We start from the raw sequence: 8,923 nt of genomic DNA, 5'->3' as shown, positions 1-8,923 counted from the left end.
GAAGTCACTAGATATGCACTCACTGATAAGCGGATATTAGCCCAGAAACTTAGAATATCCAAGATACATTTTGCAAAACACAAGAAAACCAAGAATGAAGACCATCGTGTGGATATTTCATTCCTCCTTAGAATAAGGAACAAAATACCCATGAAAGGATATAAGTACAGAGACACAATTTAGAGCTAAGATGAAAGGATGGACTATCCAGTGACTACCCCATCCGGGGGATCCATCCCATCATCAGCCACCAAACCCAGACACTATTATTGCACATACCAGCAAGGTTCTGCTGAAGTGACCCTGATAATAGCGACCTCTTGTGAGGCTATGTCAGTGCCTGGCAAACACAGAAGTGGATGCTCACAGTCAGCTATTGGATGGAGCACAGGGCCCCCAATAAAGGAGCTACAGAAAGTACCCAATTAGCTGAAGGGGGCTGCAACCCTGTGGTTGGAACAACAATATGAACTAACCAGTACCCCCTGAGCTGGAGTCTCTAGCTGCACATGTAGCAGAAGATGGCCTAATCGGCCATCATTGGGAAGAGAGGCCCCTTGTTCTTGCAAACTTTATATGACCCAGCACAGGGGAATGCCAGGGCCAAGAAGTGGGAGTGGGAGGGTAGGGGAGCAGGGGCGGGGGGGGGGATGTATGGGGAATTTTCGGGATAGCATTTGAAATGTAAATAAAGAAAATATCAAATTATAAAAGAAAAAAGATCACCTAAAAATAAAAAAGAATCAAATCTGAGTCCAAATTCTTGTACAGCTAAGTGCCTATGATATATATAGTGTACTTCAAGGAATTGAATTAAGGCACCTTTGCATCATTAAAGATTATTCTGGGATAATGGGGGAATGTTTGTGAGTGAGATGACAATATACATAACATTATGCAAAAGTTGAATTTAGTGACTTTTAAACTATCTCTGGCATAGAGCATATTTACATATAAGTATTAGTTAAAGTAAAGTTGCTTGGAACACTTATCTAGTGTGAATGAGGCTCTGAATATTATCCCTCCTCAAAAGATTTGAGAACTTTAAGTTCCTCTGTTGTAGGAAAACTAATGACTAGTGAATATCTGATTAAACTGAGGCTAGGAAGAAGTAGTAAACGGGAATTTTCAGAAATCCAAAATTTATATTTGCATACCACTTTCTACTGTGGAGAAATAAATCATTCTTTTGGTAAAAAAAAAAAAAAGTATATGGATAAAAAGGCAATAAAAAGTTCATTTAGATGAGGAGAGGAAAGCGAGGTAGAGGAGATAAGGATGGAATTCTACGTTTTTAATATATACATGTAAGAATATTCTATAAGTGAGCCTGAAAATAGATGGAAATGGCTTTAAGACAAGAACTGAAAGAAAGTAGAATGGGAAGCCTTTGCTGGAATAATAATGAATATTCTTTGAGTTGAGTATTTAGAAAATACCTTTGGATAGTCAGTTAAATGGAAACCATGTTTATATTTATGAGCATGGTGGCCATGTTCGAGACAGATGGTTGACTGAAGTGGGAAAATTGTGAATACACAGTGAAGGAAAGAAACAGTGATCTTAGACTTTCAAGAATCTGGCAGGAAGGTGATGTCAGAACGTACATTATTACTTGCTTAAGTGTAGGTTTATTTCTTTTTGCATGGGGAGCTTAAGTGAACCCATGTGTGGGGTAAGGGGGTGGATCATAGGAGATTGAAGATAGAAAAAAGTGGTGTTGAAGGAAGCAGGGATGTGATCAGTTTCAGAGATCAGAGCAGTGACAAATGAATCCATGTTGCACATAGAGCTATAAATGAAAAACAAGGCGTTTTCTATGGAATGACCATGCTTCACTTAGTGGAATGAGTGATAAAAACCTCATCCACTAAGACTGAGAGGAGACCAAAGGCTTTGGAGGTTAGAAAATGCATGAAGGAGATTTGAGAAGAGAAAATAGTAATGGATGAATATGAAATTGTAGTATTTTAACAAATGATGTCATTCAGAAAATTATTCCAGAAGACAATGAGAAAATTCTTTCTAGGGCAAATACATGGGGAAATGAATCATATTATACCTTTCACATTATATATGAGAGTTATTAAGGACTCAGAATTTCTATGGTAGAAAATTAACTGCCTTCATTAATCCCGCATTTCCAAACTTATTTATTTCTTTCACAGTCACTTATTCACACAGAAATTATTAATATCCCACATTATTAGTGTTCCAGGGAATGAACTTAGGGAATGCTGATACAGATACAATATGAGCTAAATCAAAGAGCAGGTGAAGTAAACCAAGAGCCCGAGTGATGTCCTTAAAATATATGGGAAATGGAATCATTGTTGCAGCCTTATACTGCTGCTGGTGATGCTTTGTAGCCTGTAAGCTGGAACAGGTAAAAATAGAAATATTGTCTGCTTGAGATCTGCAAAGGGGAAAAACAACATTAGGCAGAGAAAGCACAATAAGTGTACCTTTAAAGAGGACCCTGGTAATGCAGTAGATGCTGGACAGAGAGGCAGGCTTGGAAAGAAAAGGGACAAAGGAATGGGAATTGGGCAATGTTGCCACAATGTGGCAATGAAATCAAAAGATATTTTTGTGGGCAAAACATACAAGGAAAAGTAAAGATGAGGGGATAGTAGTCAGGAGAGAGAAAAAATGTTTGTGTATGTTAGTTAGCAAATAGTTTGTGGAAATATTGACCAGCTGAGTGGTGTGAACCTAGGTAAGAGGTTGGTGAATGCATTTGTCTAAACGGAGGTCATTAGCTAGTTACTTTTCACTAAAAGATTTGCTCAGTGCTAAAAGTTAATAAGGAAATGTGTGGTTAAGAGGTATAGAAAAATGAAACCTCCTTTTTTTTCTTTAAGGCATGAGAGAGTTGGTTAATTGAAGGGCTGCTTAGGTTTCAGAGGTGGGCTTATTTCCTGTCTCCTTGAGAATAGGCCACTGATGGAACCATGATCCATCAGATCTTCAGGAAGTCCAAGAAGCATCCAAGCCTGATGCTTCTCCTTGTATTTGTTGAAGTAAGAGGGTCTGGAGCACGGCTGTATGAGATGTATCTGGCATTATTCAATCCAGATGTTAGTTAGGACCGGAAGAATAATCCAGAACCTTAGAAAAAAACTGATCTTGATGATGAATACATACAAATTCTGCTCAGTGAATGTGGACTAGCAAACTGAAGAGAGAAGGTCCTGCCTTTTAAACTACAGATTGAAATCCCTTAAGCTGCCAGTGATAGAGGTCATTCAGAAGATACCCCCATGATTTCCACTTAGCCATGAAAGGTTTTTCCCATGAATGCATGAAATCACAGTATTTATTGTACTGATCAATAAATCTCTGAAACTTGAAAACAAGAGGTGTAAAAAAAATGAAACATTATTGATTCTTTTTCTGTAAAAGGGACAAGGGTTGGTTACTTGAGAAGAGTATTCATGGGTGTAAATGCTTTTTAAAATTACTTTGTTGTAAGCTGGGTAGTGGTGGCACCCATCTTTAACTGACTTTAATCCCGGCACTTGGGAGGCAGAGGCAGGCTGACCTCTGTGAGTTTGAAGCTAGGCTGAGAGTGAGTTTCAAGGCAGCCAAGGCTACACAGAGAAAGCCTGTCTTGGAAAACATTGTTGCAAGTATGTACTAAGGAATAAAACAAATACAATTTCCAGCAGGAATGAAGGCTAGCTGATGGAATTTAACAGAGATTTGGCTTATGACAAATTTCTACCTTGTGCTACCTGTCAGTTAGAGGGTTAGGGCATCATCCTGACTTGGGTGCGGGTGACAGGGGGTTGGATGACAGCAGGCAGAACATCCAAGAGTAGGAAATTGAAGAGTTGCTGTAACTGTAGTCATGATGGGATTAATGACCAGGTATGTGAGAAGCAGATAGCAAAGCCAACTGTACCTAGAAGGCAGAAGCAAGTTCTTCCTTTCTCTTCCAAGTTGTGGCTGTTACAAATTTCAGTCAAAAGGAGGTAAAACTTGAAAGGAGTAGAAATGAAAGAGTCAAGAAGTTTCTGGGTGAAATGTGGGTTATTCAAAATGTCGATGTCACCCTGCACAGGAATGTGTTTGGAAAGAAAATGTATGTGAAACAGTGAGAGAGGGAGGGATGGCACTGTGGAATATGGGAAAGCATGGCATATGGGATGACAGTGTGAGCTTCTACAGGGCAGAAGCTAAACAAAGGTGCTACCACAATGGAGGACTACCAGCTGAAATCAGTGAACATAAGACAGAATCACATGCCCCTAATATAGATTGGTGTAGCTTTCCATCCTCATTAGAGACTCTTCTTTGTATAGTAGATAGATGATAATACAGAACCTCATAACTGGTCAACACGCCCAGAGTATCTGTGAAGTGCTCACAGAAAAGACATTTATATCATACTGTAAAAGCCAAAGGTATCCTGTAAGCCTACCAATCCAAGGACCAGGTACCTAGAATGCTGGGAGTTATAGTTCTTGGAAAAATAACAAAGCTGTATGGCAAATGTGATAGCCATATGATTTTGTCCTTTAGAAACCCCTACTAAGACATATCTTGTTGCCACTCGCTGGGAACTCAGGAGTGAACCAGACTAGAGTTCATTTTTCTGGTTAATACTTAATTAAAGCTTGTTTGAAATTTAACTCACAATAGTGGAACTAGGTTTTCCCTTGCAAATCTCAGGAATAACAACACCCCTTTTCTCACAAGAATCAATGACTATTCCAGAAGAGAGAGCAGAACATCTGTAAGAACATCTCCAGAGATTAGGGAGATCAGGAAAACAAAACAGTGTCTTCTGGACATGATAGGCTAGTGCACTGGAGCTCACAGCAGCTGTGCCTACCTGCACAAGTCCTACACAATATTAATAGTGTCAACATTCTATCATGGAGTAGGGAGGAGCTCATGAGCCCCAAACCTGAACTGAGGAGCTATTGACAATTGGTAGCTTCAGAGGTAAGGAGAGTTAATTTTCTTTTAAAGTGTGACCCCAGTAGAGTGAGCACATTCCTGTGGATGTATCTATGAATGCACAAGTTGTGCTTGGTTTGCAGTAGCTGGAATGATTGGAGAGGTAGAAAGTTACTGCTGGAACTAGGAGGAGTTAGGGGATGAATATAACGAAATTATATTACATGTAACTATGAACTTGTCAAATAGCCAAAAAATGCTGTATTTTAAAGAAAAAAAAATCTGAAGCTTAGGCAAAAATGTTAATATCTCTCAATTAGAAAAATAAATCTGCTGCATATGTACAGGGTAGCAGATGGGCAGCTTGGCCTTCATGTGCGTCCCTAACAACTGGAATGGGGGCTATTTCAAAAGCTGTTGCCTGTCTGTGGGATATGTCTTCTAGCTGGGCTGCCCACTCTGGTCTCAGTGGGAGAGAACGCGCCTAGTCCCACAGAGACTTGATGTGCCAGGATGTGAGGATACACAGGGTGTCTTCCACCTTCTCAGAGGAGAAGGGGAGGATTGTGGGAGAGGGTGACTGGGAGGCAGGCAGTGAGTGGGATGTAAAGTGAATAAAAAATAAAATAAAATAAAATACGAAAATAAATATGATATATTTATACTCAGTGTTGTCTTTTCTTAATTTTTATTGAAAATAGATTCTTTTTTCATACAGGACATATGACCACAATTTCCCCTCCCTCCACTCCTCTCACCTCCCACAACCTCCCTGCTCCTCCAGATCTAGGCCCTCCATTTCCCTTTAGAAAAGGACTCTTAAGAGACAACAGCCAAACAGGACAAAAGAAGATACAATAAAACAAAGCAAAAGGCCTCAGATCACGGCAGGACAAGGCACTCAACAGAAGGAAAAGAGTCCCTAAGGCAGACAAAAGAGTCAGAGAAACACCTGCTCCCATTTTCAGGAGTCCCACAAAACTTTAGCAGAAGACCTGGTGCAGACCCATGCAGGCCCAGTGCTTGCTGTTTCAGTAGCTGTGAGTATATACCACCTGGCTTAGTTGATTCAGTGGACCAGTTCTCCTGGTGTTCTGTTTTTTAATCTAATTTTTTGAGTGACTTAAGTGAAAGGCAAGAAACACCTCCTTATAATGAAAGGAGTCAAATGCTCTAATGTAAAGAAAGGCCTAGTACAAAAGTTTTTTGTTCTTTTGTTTTGTTTTGTTTTGTTTTGTTTTTGTCTCAGTTGGATTCACTGAAATGCTAAAGTGGTTCTGCTTTCCAGTACAATTGGTATTTTTCCTGGTTTCCTGTGGCCTAGAAGTAATAACATTCTAAATTTTGTATGTAAGATAATGTAACTCTTTATATTTTCCTTCTTTGACCCATCTGTTAAGGCAATTGTGAATTGTGTGGGTTTTTCCCCCTTGAAAACTTTACCTTGAGGCATACATCAGCTCAATCTTACAAAGAGCCTTAGAACTTCTCTATAAAATCAATGAAGAAAAAAAAAAAAAGCTTTGAAAATAGACCTAGTAAGTGGCTTTTACTCTGAAAGAACAGCTACATAATCAGATAATTCTAAATTTTGAACAGACCAAAATCTAACTTTCCTCCTTGTGTTTAACCTTTCTTGGGTGCTCACTGATAAACGTAAATTTTTGTTTGTTTGTTTTTGTTTTATCGAAACAGGGTTTCTCTGTGTAGCCCTCCCTGGCTGTCCCGGAACTCACTCTATAGACCAGTCTGGCCTCGAACTCAGAAATCTGCCTTCCTTTGCCTCCTAAATGCTGGGATTAAAGGTGTGCACTACCACTGTCTGGTTATAAGTGTAAACATTAAGGTGGGCTATGGAGAGACTCTTGTGCCAATGGTCCTATTGGTTTCAAGAAATGTTATAAAGGGCTTATAAGGGCTATAAGCAATCACATGCCTAAATCATCAATATATACAGAGCTCATAGTCACCACATGCTACCCAGGGCAGTGCTCTTAAGTAAGAGGAAAAAAGTAGTTTCTATTTATCCATGATTTCTGCTTTCCATGACGTTGGATATTATCCATATATTTCCAAATCAGTTGTCTCTGGCCAATAGTAAAATCAAGGAATTTTTTCATTTGAGTTTCCTGGAATACCCCATTTCTTCTTTAAATAACAATTAATATATTTGACTATTTCTTTTACTTGGTGCTTGCTAGGCATATTATGAATTTAGAACAGTTCTCAAAAAAGTATGTTTCCTTAACAGACACTCTTGGGAGATTACTTTTCTCTTGCTGTGAAATGACACTATGACCAAGGCAAAGTATAAAAGTAGAAATTTGATTGAGGGCCAACTTTCAGTGTCAGAAGATGAGTCTATGCCTATCATGGTGGTGAACATGGTAGCAGGTGGGCAGGCATGGAGCTAGAACAGTAGATGAGAGCTTACATGTTACAACAGTCACGAGATGAGAGAGAGAGAGAGAGAGAGAGAGAGAGAGAGAGAGAGAGAGAGAGAGAGAGAGAGAGAGAGAGAGAGACAGAGAGACAGAGAGAGAGACAGACACAGAGAGAGTCAGAAAGAATAAGAACTGGGAATGGTGTATGATTTTGAAAGTCCAAAGCCCACCCCTCAGTGGCACACCTCCAACAAGGACACACCTTCTAACCCTTTACAAACAATTATATCCACTGCAGACCAGGTATTCAAATATATGAGGCTTTTGGGGGTCATTCTCATTCAAGGCACCACAGGAGACAATAGAAACTCTAGTCTAAACTGGAAGCCTAGTTGGAAAAGTAGAACATATATCTGTGAATGGTATATTTACCTCTGACTCCACACTTTAGCTAGCTCCCTCCCTCTCTTTGATACTGCTACCATGACATGAGCAGAGCCACCTCTGATCCACACTAAAGGGCTAATGACCTAAAAACCTCAGATGAGTGGAGAAACTCTAGATATTCCTATCCTGTTCCTGGAGACATGCTAATGACATCTACTGGAGGCTGTCAGGATCCAGGAAACTTCTGATAAGAAGAACAATATACCAATTTCTATTGTGTTGCTATTTAAAAGTTGCAACTGTAGGGAACTAGATCTGTACATGAAAACTTCCACCCCCAAATTGCCTGTTTTGTCCTATAAAACTCTCAAGACCCTTTCACTTCCATGCACAGTCTTTACTCCAACTGAGAGACTGTTACCCTTCCTCATTCTTTTTTCCCTTATTTTTATTGGATATTTTATTTATTTACATTTAAAATGTTATCCCCTTTCCTGTTTCTCCACCATACACCTCCTATCCTATCCCCACTCCCCCTGCTATTAGAGGGTGCTTTCCCACACAACCCCCACTCCCACCTCACTTCCCCAGCATTCCCCTACACTGAGGCATTGAGCCTTCACAGGATCAGTTGACTCTCCTTCCACTGCTACATATGCAGCTAGAACCATGTGTTCTTAGGTCTCACAGACTAAATCATTCCTGATTTTTATTAAAGGACAATCTTCTCCTGTCAAGACCAGTCTCCTCTTTCTTTTATTTTCCCATCACTTAGACAAATCTTGATCTTAAAATTAGTGCCAAAACCCATGAGGGGTTTTGGAGTTCCTTACCACAGCTTTCCCCCCTCTGGTTGATTTTAACTCTTTTTTCACTTGCCTTTCTCCCCCTTTCTGACACCCATCCCAACTAAACCTTGGCTACTTTCTGGGCTTATGAAAAATCTAACCAGGTGCCAAGCACAGCCTGAAATCTCTGGATTTTTGTAGCCTTTATATTTACTGACCCCCAAGAAGAGAGGCTGTTAGTCTGCTGGAGTGCACCCACCACAAACTCACTGAGTAGGGTCTGGTCAACCTTTGGAGGCACTCCAGAACTCTAGAATACCTTGGCTTTTGCTGCCTGTTTTCACAAGGCAGGTATTTCTTCTTTTTCTTTTTCTTTTTCTTTTTCTTTTTCTTTTTCTTTTTCTTTTTCTTTTTCTTTTTCTTTTTCTTTTTCTTTTTCTTTTTCTTTTTCTTTTT

General features: G+C 39.7%; 1 pseudogene; it reads left to right on the top strand.

The window, feature by feature from the left end:
* Positions 1-2,954: 2,954 nt before the first annotated feature.
* Positions 2,955-3,205, top strand: LOC110314270 (annotated as a pseudogene).
* The last annotated feature ends 5,718 nt before the right edge of the window (positions 3,206-8,923 follow it).

The sequence above is a fragment of the Mus pahari genome, chromosome X (assembly GCF_900095145.1).
Source record: "Mus pahari chromosome X, PAHARI_EIJ_v1.1, whole genome shotgun sequence".
In the NCBI taxonomy this organism is placed as follows: domain Eukaryota; kingdom Metazoa; phylum Chordata; class Mammalia; order Rodentia; family Muridae; genus Mus; species Mus pahari.
This window is presented reverse-complemented; position numbering and strand designations above follow the sequence as displayed.